The sequence below is a fragment of the Grus americana genome, chromosome 1 (assembly GCF_028858705.1).
Source record: "Grus americana isolate bGruAme1 chromosome 1, bGruAme1.mat, whole genome shotgun sequence".
Classification (NCBI taxonomy): domain Eukaryota; kingdom Metazoa; phylum Chordata; class Aves; order Gruiformes; family Gruidae; genus Grus; species Grus americana.
This window is the reverse complement of record NC_072852.1, coordinates 195,829,684-195,841,545: the sequence shown is the minus strand read 5'-3', so window position 1 is coordinate 195,841,545 and position 11,862 is coordinate 195,829,684.

The following is an 11,862-nucleotide window of genomic DNA, read 5'->3' as shown; positions in this document are numbered from 1 at the left end:
CTCCTGCACAAGCACCCCCAGCCCCAGCACAGCGAGCTCCAGGGCTGCCAGTGAATGTGCTGCCCAACCCTTGCCACCAAGATGGGAGTCAACAACAAGCTATCTGATCTCATCCAGCTGAGGTACATGCCTACAAACCAGTGTAGCTGCTCTCCTACAATATAACCACCTATTCCCACATTCGTGCAGTGCCTGGAGTAGGGCTGGCCAAACCTTTGTGATCCCGCAAGGTACATACCAAAGGCTTCGTGCAGCTAAGAGCCACCAGAGATGTCTGGAAAGCTCTGTATGTGAGTGGGCACACAAGCGTGCTGGGGATGCCCGAGCACAGGTATCAGGAGCTCCCCCAGCTCCCTTGGGTCAGGCTGGCCCTCCCTGATCTGACATCTAGCTGGAAACAAGGTCCCTGATACTGTACTGTAGGAATTGGTCCTTTCTGTGATTATCTTAACATACAAAGGGATAAGACAGCAGAAGGGATAGTTCTTCCCAATTCAAAGGCAGCGTCCTGAGAAGGTTAAGGCCAGGAGTCATCCTAGCCATCTTCAGCCGTCTCAACATTAGGCAGCTAAGCCAAGGCAATAACCTCTCTTTAAAATGTTCTTTTTAGTATGTTCTTCCAGAGAGCACTTCATCCCATTCCAAAATAGGTGGGATGATTCACCCTCCATTAGCAGTAAGAAGAACCTACACAACCACCTCAGTGAAGCCTGTGGTGTTTGTGGGGCCCTGCCCCAGAGCTCAGGGGATGACCCTGACTCAAGGTTTGCCATCACTGAGAGTTGGACCTGGACTTGGAAAAGCCTAGAAACAGGAGTGATGGATACTCCCTTCTTGCTCTCCTCTTCAAGTGACCTGTTCAAGGTCACACAGAGTTGGCAGCCAGACTAGGAAATTATGTCCCCCAACCACAAGCCTGTTTTTTGTTTTTTTTTAATCTCATGCTTTTCTAACCATTTCCAAACCTACCAGGAACAGATCAGCAAAAAAAAAAAAAAAAAATGCCTGAGATTCCAGATACCTTCTAATCTTCTGTACCATCAATGCCATAGTCATAAATACCCGCTGGAGCCAACCCAAGGCTGGTTTTCCATTTCATCTTTCAAGAGTTTTTTTTAAGTCAGGAGGAAAACTAGATCCTCTACAGACAACAGTTAATCATTAATGGTATGTGCAAAACATAACATACTTGACCCTTTGACGTGGTGGAAGAAGCATGTAAGTGGAGATGACAGGATATATTGGCTTATGCTTCTCCTGGACCAATCTGCCTCGCTGTGGGAAGGGAGGAATTGAAATCTTTATCACCTGAGCTTAGTAAGGATGTTGCATTTGAAAGAGAGTAATTGGGTACTTTAAGGCTGTTAGCTTGTAGCCACTTCAGTAATTCTGCCTAATAAATGCTAAGTCATTGATGCTTTGTTCTTGATGTCCAACATCTAATGAGGAAGTGCTTAGTCAGCCTTATTTTGCTGACTCACTGACTTTGCTTTTGGAGCCATGGCCCATCTTCCCTGGGCAGTGCTTTGCTCAGGCAGGGCTTGTGCAGCACAGGGTGAAATGTAGGAGCTGGCAGGCGAGCAGGCTGTGATCAGCATCCAGCACGGTCCTCTGTCACCTTACAACCATTCACAAGAGATGTGTTGCTGGGTCTTCTTGTGGCCAGGCCCAAAGCACTAAGTACCCTCATCTCCTCGGGTTAGGAGGATGTAAGGATGCTTGGCATATTGCACACCCAGCCCTTTATTTTTCCAGGAATAAATGGGGCAGCATTCCTTCATTAGGTTTTGCATGAACAGACCTTTCAGAGAAAGTCACATTTGATAAATTGATTTTATAAGTTTACCCATCAAGCGCTTTGCAGCTCTGGGCTCATCTGCATGTGAATAAAACCCCAAAAAAAGAAGGAAAAGAAAAGAAAAGGAAAGGAAAGGAAAGGAAAGGAAAGGAAAGGAAAGGAAAGGAAAGGAAAGGAAAGAAAAGAAAAGAAAAGAAAAGAAAAGAAAAGAAAAGAAAAGAAAAGAAAAGAAAAGAAAAGAAAAGAAAAGAAACGAAACGAAAAGAAAAGAAACGAAAAGAAAAGAAAAGAAAAGAAGAAAAGAGAAAAGAAAAGAAAAGAAAAGAAAAGAAAAGAGAAAAAAGGGAAAGGAAAAAGGAAAAAGGAAAAAAGAAAAAAGAAAAAGGAAAAAGGAAAAAGGAAAAAGGAAAAAGGAAAAAGGAAAAAGGAAAGTGGTGTTTGATTTCGCAGGGCAGGGCGGTGAGAGTGGCAATGCCACCTGCTGGCGACAGAAAGCCGGTCCCCTCCCTGCCTGCCCCCCGCGCCCGGCTCAGCATCTGCCTCCGCTCACTGTCACAGCCTTGGCTTTCACCGTTACGATTTTTAACACCGGGGTGAGCAGATGCAGCACCGGGTGGGTGTCCCGGTGCCGGGCTGAGCGAACGGGGTGCGTGGGTGGGAGCCGAAGCGCAGCCGGCTGCGTCGCGTGTCATCCCGATGGGAATGACTAACCCCTTGGGAAGCAGAGGTCCGTACACTTGCTGTCTCGAAGCGTGAGAGCATATACTGCGTGGCTGGGTTTGGGAAGGAGGGAGGGAAATGCTGGGCAGGAGGAGGCTCGCTCTGCTCAGACATCTCCACGGGCACTGTGGGGACCTGTCTCCAATTTCTCCCTCTGCCACCAGCTCGGTGTGCCCTTAACACGTGGCTTTACATTGGTAGCAGCTGAGTTCCCCACCGGTAATGCAGGAGCGCATGAGGAATGACATGAAAAGAAACTCAGAAACAAGCCCAGAAGCAGGACTGGAAATCGTGATGCTCCTGCCCCACTGGGTTTGCCGCCCTCTCAGCAGTGTAGTTAGGCTCCTCTTCTCCATCCTGCCTCTGGCTGTCTTAGCAGAGAGGAGCAACTTCAACAGCCACACAGTACCTTCCAGGCTCACTTACACCTTACAGGACATGTCTAAGTGGATGGGGAATGTGTCTGTGATGCCCCCAGGAGTTGTAAACCCTCTTATTCCCGTGCAGCTGCACCAGTCATGCTGGGAAGGGATGGTGGGAAGCACAGCTGTGCCAGAGCTCCTCCTGTCACACAGGCGTGATGGGCACATCTTCTCCTCCAGACCCCCGAAGACCACAGGAACCACACAACATACTCTCTGTCCACTAGATCATTTTGGCCAGGGGCAGTCAGTGCCACATAGCATCTGCATCTACCTGTGCATGACTTTCCCAAATTCACACATGGAGTCAGAGTCAGAGCTGGGACCGAACTGCTTCATCTTGCCCTCAGAGGGCTTGGCTGCATCTCTCTCCCAAATGCTTTGGTCAAAGGAAGTTGCTAAAAACAGGGGGGAGAGGTGGAAGAGGTGGGCATGGGGAGGCAAATACACAATTCCAGAGTTAGGGAAGGTTTGACCCTATGCAGTTTGCAACACACCTTAGCACCTACGGTCTTCCCAAAGACACTGCAATGCACTGTGAGCTGTAGCTCATGGGTGAGGCACACTCTGGCACAGTAAACATGTTGCAGCTTATTATTCAGAGCAAACAGCTCTGAAAGAAATATTAGATACCAGAATCACAGAATCACAGAATTACAGAATCATGGAATGGTAGGGGTTAGAATAGATAATCTGGAGATTATCTAGTCCAACCCCCCTGCTAAAGCAAGTTTACTAGAGCAGGTTGCCTCCAGGTGGGTTTTGAATATATTTTTGATGGTAAAGTGCATACAGAAGATCTCCTGTAACCAAACTGCTGTCCCTCTGGCAAGACTGGGACTCTTGAGAGGGTTATAGAGGGGGGCCCATGCTGGAAAAATTCTGGCTCATTCTTCCAGCCTTTTTGGAAGTGATCTTCACCTTGAAGGAGTGCTTTGGGCTGAACCCTGCAGAGCTGAATGGGACGGAGGGAGAGGGGCAGCAGAGCCAGGCTGCCATGAGGAGGAGACAGCGCCGTGCAGCTGGTGGCTGCAGTGCCACCATGCTCTCCCACTGGGTTGCAAATCACCTGCATGGCAAAGTGGGGGTCTGGAGCATGAGGCAGCCCCATAGGACCGCAGCACGGGACAGAGGGCAAATGCCCATTGAATGACTCCCACGTGCTGTGCAGGGTGCCTGAACCCTCACAGCAGGCTAGTGCGTGCCCCTGCCCACCACCCTTCTAATTTTCACAAGGGTGCTGGGAGAGCTGAGCATCCTGAGCTCCTGGAGCCCTGGAAGCTGAGCTCCTGGCTCTGCCCTTACCAGCACCCTCCCAGGACCAGGGTGGCACAGGGGAAAGGGAAGAGAAAATAACTGCTTTGTGCCTGGGCAGAGACTGGCTGATCTCAAGAGGAAGCATAAAAAATAGTTTCTGGTTTAAAATATCCTCGAACTATTTCTTACTGCCCTTTCTCATGGGTATGGCTTTGATTAATGACAACAGGCTCCTGCCTGGCAGCTGGAATAGCTGCTCAAAACAGCAAGAGGGAATGTGTCCGGCAGAGACAGCTTCCTCCAGGGCAGCCAGGCAATGGCTGGGGCACTCACTGAAGACAACTGCTTCAGCTTCCCGCGAAACGTCAGCATCTTGGCTGTGACTTCTGCAAAGAGCTGGTGGGGGGGCTGGAGGATGGTGACAGCTAGATCACCCCAGCATGGTATATGCAGCATTGGAGCTAGGAGGGCAGGTCACTGACTCTGGAGACTACTATCAACATAGCTGGCTGTTAATTCTGATGGAAAGATACCCTGCATAAAGTCACAAGATAGCAAGTGTGGGTGAGTGGGGGGCATAAACCATTTAATCACTTGCATAACTCAGCTGAGGAAGCTGCAAAGAAGAACTTGCCATTCTTGGCCGTTTGCCCCAGGGCTGTGTGCAGCTGGGGAAAGAAGAAGTGAAAGGAAGAACCTCCTGCTTGGGTACTGGAGGAAAGCATGGCATTGCTAGAAGAAGTCAAAGATTAAGTCTGCAGTAACCAGGCCAAAAAGGTACACAGTATGTAAAAGCCCTAAAGCAGCCCCCTCTAACTGTACACACACCAGGAACGTGCAGTGCCAAGGGGATCTGAGCTCATTATCCAAGTTCTCCTCTAGCCTGTGCTCTGACCCTGGGCAAGTCAGGTCTTCACCTCAGTGCTCTGTGTTGGTCTGCTCAGATTTCAAAACCTCCAGGCTATCCCCGTGCATTTGACATGGTGCCTAGGACTGTGTAGTCCCACTAATAATAAACTGATGGTGAGGTCTTTTGCAATGTCCATCAGCCCCGACTGAGGAAGGCAAGCCCCTTATAATAACCTCACTCTCCTTGAAATGTTTTGTTTTGTACAGCTCTTTCTGTAAAGTAACTCATCATCGTGACGTCAGAGACCTGGAAAATCTGACTCTGGACTCAGGAGCTCCAGAAACATAATCCCTCAAATCCTGATGACCTACTTCATCATGTCTTGGAGGCCAAACCATGTTTCTTTGCTAGAGAAAAGTTAGCTGTTGAAAAAACAGTCAGATCTCAGTTAGTATTTCGTTCCCGCTAATTTAATTTCTTAGTGTTTTATCAGTTACTCTCTCCTTTGTCATCCTCCCTTTAGTTTGTCTAAATTAATGTCTGAAAGGACTCTTACTCCCTTTTGATTAATGTTAGTTCCATCCGCTTATTAGCTGCCCTCATCTCTCTGTATATAATCACTCTGGATGCAAATAATGACTTTTCCATCACTTTTTTTGACATGTGTTCAATCCTCGTTCAGGACCCTAACTGTGATTGAAGAAATGATCCTGCCTCCATCATTCTTGGGCTCTACAATACTTATTTGAGTGTACATGGACAAAAAGGTGCATCGGACACTTTGTGCATGGGTGAAGCATCTCTACTAGTGCCCTGTAAAAGGTGCTACCCAGCCCAACCCGGATCCTGGTCCTGGCATACAACGCACTGTGTGTGGAGGAGACACTGGCTGTCCTTGGACCTGGAGGCTCCTTCCACCTCAGCAGAACCTGGTAGGCTCCAGGGGACAAACTCCTGTGGCTCTGGAGGGCTCTTTCCCAGCAGAGCCCTGCCTATGTCCCTGCAGATGCTGCCATGCTCCCTCCAGGATATAGCAGCCCTCAAAGGCCCAAGAAAACCCCAGCACTGCCATATTGTCAGAAAAAAAACCCAAATCCCATCATGCAAACCAAGTGGAGGATGTGGAAAACCCTGTCGTGGCCAACCTCCCTGGGACTCTTTTCTTTCTAACCCAGCAATCACTCCATGGATGTCAGTGAGGCTATCCCAGCTCTGAGCAACTCCTCATGAGGCGAAATAAATTTTTAGATTCCTCCAGAGAGAAAAATTATCAGTGGAGATGGATATAGCTGAATTGATGTGGACGGACCATTCTTGCTGCTGCTAACCAGGGAATAAATGGGGTCACTGCAGTCTCCTCCGACAGCTGTATCTGGGGCACCAGAAATCCTAGGGCCAGGATTTGACTGCAGGCTACCAGACCTGTTCATACCAGCTGTCAGGACAAAACCAGATTTAAACTGAAGAAAGTTAGAGGAAAGATCCTGTGGGTGGGCAGGAGGCTCCTCTCCCCAGGAGGCTGTTGGCCGGGAGGTGGCCACCAGCCCCAGCCAGGGGCTGCCCCAGGGCACGGGGTGGTCTCTGGGGGTGACCCTTGCTGCATCGCCCACTGCCGTTTCTCTGCTTGCTCCCTTGGCACCTTCAGGGGCTGCACTGGGGTTTGCCAGATGCAATGCCTCTCATTGCTGCTTCTTCTGGGCTTTGCCCCTACTTGCTTCTCCTCATTAATGAGACCAGCATGGTTTCCAGTGTCACAAACTGGCCAGCCCTGGCCATTATTTTCACCCATGAGACTCGTTTCTGTCTTGGAGTAGAAATGTGACTGGGGTGCAATTCCCAGGCCTAATCCTTCTGGGTTTTTTCCCCTCTGTGATAAGGAGACCAGTTGATTTTATTGTCTAATGGACATTGCAGGCATCATCAGTGTCCAGGATCTGGCTTCAGCCAGCAGCTTATCTCGGGGTTCCCTGTGGGCTGCCAACCCCAGGACAATGGCTGGTTGTTCAGTGCCCTAAGCAGACGCTGCTCTGCTCCACAATTCCCTCATTGGAGGAAGCACTGTGGTAACACGCCAGCCCCTGCCTGGCAGTGACCGCCACATACCGGCAGCTCCAGGCTGAAGCTCACTGAAGGGTTCCCAACCTCCACGACTGCCCTGACGAGCTCAGGGACTTCACAGGACGTCATACTCTGATGGTGAGAGGTCTTCCCTCTGCAGCCTGAGTGGTTGTGGAGACAGGTTATAATTATTTTTTTTTTTTCTGATGCCAGTGTTTACCTTAAATAGCTTTGCTTCCTCTCTCAGGCATTTGCAGAGGGCAGTGACGGCTCCTATTGGCTTTTCTTTGGGTACACTACAAACTTCAAGTTTCTCCTTACAACAGTCTACATTTCCTTGGTCGACTGGTTCGCCCAGTACTGTTTCTTTGTGGGGCACTTTGCTTTTGTAACTAACAAAAACAGTGTTTGTGTAGTACTAGAGCACTGCCTGGATCTGCGCAGGCACACAGAGAGACGCTGTACAGTATCGCCTTCCTTGCTTGCTTTTCTCATGGGCAGGGACTCGTAATCCTGTAACTCGATCATTATTATTGGCAAATGGCCCCCTGTGCAGTCTGTCAGGTGAGCTGCTGAAAACTAGAGCCACTAACCCTAAAATATCTATCTTTTCAGGACAAGCAAATAGATCCTTCCTCATTCTCAAAGCCTTTCCCTACACTTCTCCTAAAAATATGTGAAAATGGATTTTGTTGGCCTGATTTGTCTCCTTTTGGAAATGCACCCAGCAAATTGTTCTACATCTTCTCCAGGATAAGCTCTGTTAAGTTATTCCAAGTATTTATTTTGGTATAAATACAGGCATGTTTATCTCCAGGTCTGGCACCCTTTTCTCCCTCTAGCTTAGTTCAATCTGCCTTGTACATTGTGATCATTTGGAGAAAGTGTTGAGGCACAACTTAGGTTCCTGGCAAGTTTCTTAAATTGCTGCGTCTCTGATGTCCCACAAGGAACCAGATAAGCCTTGGACTGAAGGAGGAGGTCTCCGGCACTTCCAACCCAGCCTGCTGGGAAAGAGCTACAGGACCAAGAAAAGCAGTTGTTAACGTTAGCGCTGGGTATGGTGCATCTAATGGAAACCCACTTCAACAACCTCATCTACTGAGAAGGACACAAAATAACCCCCCTTTTGTACTACAGGGGATTTTTTTTTATTATTATTACTAGAAAAAAACATGATTGCAGGTGAGAAGTGTCTCAGGCTGAGTGGAAGAGCATTGGATGGAGATGGAAAAACCTGATTGTTTCAGAGAATTATCCCAGAATAGGCTCATGAGAAGAGAGGAAAGGGAGATTAGAAAGAATCAGTGGCTGTGTTTTCTTTTCTTCTTTCTTTTTTTTCTTTTTTTTTTTTTTTAACAGATAAGATCTGTGTCTCATCCCCAGTAGCTAAACTCAGACGGAATTGTGCAACACCCTCTCCGTACCTTTCACGGTGGGAGCTCTTGAAAGGTTTTCCCTTAGTGCCAAGCGAATGCAGGACCATTAGCGATCACTGGGCCCATGGCAGGGGGTCTTCTGGGTGTGAAGGTGGAGCAGTCAGAAACCCTTCCAAGGATGCGCTCGGCAGGTCAAAGAAAGCAGCTCTGCTGTCATCTTTGCAGACCAACATGTTCGTGGGGCTGTGGATCTGATGTTTGGAGACTCAAACTCAGTAAGGTAAGGAGACAGCTTCTTACATTCAGCCAAAGTATCTGTTTCAGGACATTGTGGAGGAATGTGGTTTTGGAGTAATAGTTGAGAACTGGGTTTGGTGTAATTCTTCTAGAATAGCAGCATCTATAAATTTTCACATTTGGGCAAGCCTTGTACTACTGTAAATCCATATTACCCCATTGCGCAGAAGAGAATAAGACTAGATTTCCACTATAAATTTAATCAGGATGAGGGCCTGGCCTGATGATGAGTGTCTTTGTTCAACTCAACACACCTTGAGGGCACCAGATTTGGTGCTGAGATCTGCAAAGGCCGGGCACCTTGACCCCTCTTAACTTGAGCGTCTGAAAATAGAGCAGCCTCAGCTGGGATTCACCTCATGTGGTGTAATACCTCCAAATGGCAGGAGTCTCCTCTGTAAGCCATCCCATGTCTGTCCACAGTCACTGCAGAAAAATGGGCATTGACTCACCGACTGGGCGCTGATCCTGGCTGCACAAGAAACCAAGACGTTCAGCTGAGGCTGAAGTCAGCTTTCAATGGTGCAAGCTAAAGGAAGCCAACACCAGAAAGTCATGCTTGAAAATCGTGACTGTGGATTTTAACCCAGATGCCATCGCTGTGACCACCGGAGGCTCTATAGGAAGCATACAGACTATCAGACAATGGGTATGAAACCTAAGAAAAAAAGAAACGGGATGAAAAAATGAACATAACTGGCCTTTTCTTAGTTAAGTAGTCACCCCGATTACTCCAGTGCGGCGCTGTTGGCCTGCCAGTATTTTAATCAGAGGGTCCCATGAGCACGTTGCACTTAATGTATATTAAACACCCCAGCCAGGAATGCAGGCAGCGTAGACAGGAACACTCGAAGATGAAGTGCCTCTTAATGTGTTTTCCTGTTTAAACAAAACCATGTACTCGCTAAACACAGCTAAGGAAAGAGGCAACAGCCCTTGGCAAGCAAGCCTATCTGCAGCGCACTCTTGGCGCATGTTTACTCAGTGGGTTTGAAAAGTGTACCAAGTGTATTGACATTATAATGCCGTGTTCGTCGTGTGTCGTGAGAAGCAAGAGGGAAGGCTGGCGATGGAATCGCTGATCCCAGAGTTACTCTAACCCAGGATGTCGCTATTTCTTTGCAAATAGCTGGCACTCGGAGGAACTGGATTAATTTCCAGGCAAATTTAGAATGAAATTAAGTTCTGCCACCAATCAAAGATCCAATCACAAAGCAAACCCAGGCAAAAGTGCTCGGGGGGGAGTCAAGGACCTTGCATGACAGCTCGCAAACCCTGCCTGGTTGCGGAGAGACATCACTACCCAGGAGAGACACTATTGTTGATACGCAGCTCCCAAAACAGCATCTGGCTGCCAGTGGAGACGCAGAGGTCTGCCTGAGGCAGGACATACACCCTACTCCCTCCCTTCCTGCATGGAGGCAAAACCTTATCCCCAGGCTTAAGAGTCCCCTCCAGCACATTCATGTCATCCTGCTTTTGGGATGAATCTAGGTAAAGGCAGGATTGCCAACCGCCAGCATCAAGCCATTTCCTTTCCATCCTGAAGTTGACAAAAAATCCTGCTATTTGAAAAAAATCATGTACATGGTACCCTTTTTATTTTGCTTTTTGGTTACAGTGCATGATCTCACTCTTTTCCTGAAACCGTGAAGCCAAAAGTTGGAGTGAAACTGAGATGCTCAGCTGGCCTCTGGGTGAGGGATCTGTGTGGAGGCACAGCAAAACTCAGAGCTGGCCCAGGCTCACTGAGAGGCACAGGGACCTTCTGAGCTCCAACACGCTGTTACATCCTGCTTTTCTAGTGAGTCAATGCAAAACTCCAAATTTCTTTAGACGCAGGTGGTCTGGGAGCCCTCCCCAGCCCTGCATCCCTCCACGACGGCATGCGTGCCCTCCCCACGCCACCCTGACACCCGGGAAGGGGCCTGGGGCGAGATCCCTGGAGAAGGGAGGGTGGTGGCTTTGCTCCTCAAAGGCAGAGAAAATGGGCAGTAGCTGGAGACGGAGCCAGCAAGGCCGTAAGGGAAAGCATGCACCCTGAGGGTGGCACTGCGGTGTCCGAGCTCCTGCAGCATGGCTGCGTGGCCGCTCTGCGCCTCCTCCATGCTAAGGGGCAATGAAGATGCTTCACCTCCCCTGGACACTGCTTCATGCCTTCTGCTGGCCAGCCCCACATGCTCGCCTGGTTACTCCCAAAATCTTCATCCTGCTTGTAAACACTGAGGCTTTAAAACCACAGCAGTTAAATATCTTTCACAAGCTTTTTGGATCCTGATCTTCAGGACTTGGGGTTTCAAGGTTTCTTCCCCCACATCTAGGAGAGAAAGAAGAAGCTGGAACGAAAAGTTGCAATGCTGCTAAAGCTGCACGACTGCAGCATCTTGGTATTAACAAAAGCTCCAGACACTGGAATTCAAGATGAAATAATTCAGATTGACAGCACTGCATTAAAAGCACTAAACACGTTTTCACTCTCATTATTCTACTACTCTCTGTGTGACCGTACTTGTGATAACAAATCCTGCGCTTAGATAAGGAACCAGACTTTGAAGCCAGGACTTGAATTAGGTTTTGGTGTTTTTCCCTTTGGAGGGAACTCTGCCTGTTTGGTTTGTCTCTTCCCACATTAAAAAGAAATATTCTCAAACCAGGAAAGCTCCGCTTTTCTCTCAGTTCTTTTTCAATTCCAGCTCATTTTGGCTCAGTGCCTCTTTATGCCGTCCAAAGCATCACCTGCAATTCAAAGAACAGAAAAAGAGAAATCCATTCAATTAAAAAATGACATCAAATAAAAAGCGCTTTGGAGGGCAGATGTCATAGCTGGGCAGCGTTCTCACCCTCTGGCTCTTTGGAATTTGTTAACCTTAAGGATTATTAACAGAAAATTCATTTCCTGTTCTTACATAGATTTCATCTGCAATTTGTTGAGGGATGGTGGGGTTTTTTTTCCTGTTCTGAAAATGTTTTCTCTTGTCTGTGTACACTGAGAAATTCCCATTGTGTCTCCCAAGAAAAAGTAATATCTCTATTAAAAGATAAGCCACGGTGCTTATGGAGTCCCCACCATGCACCAGTGGG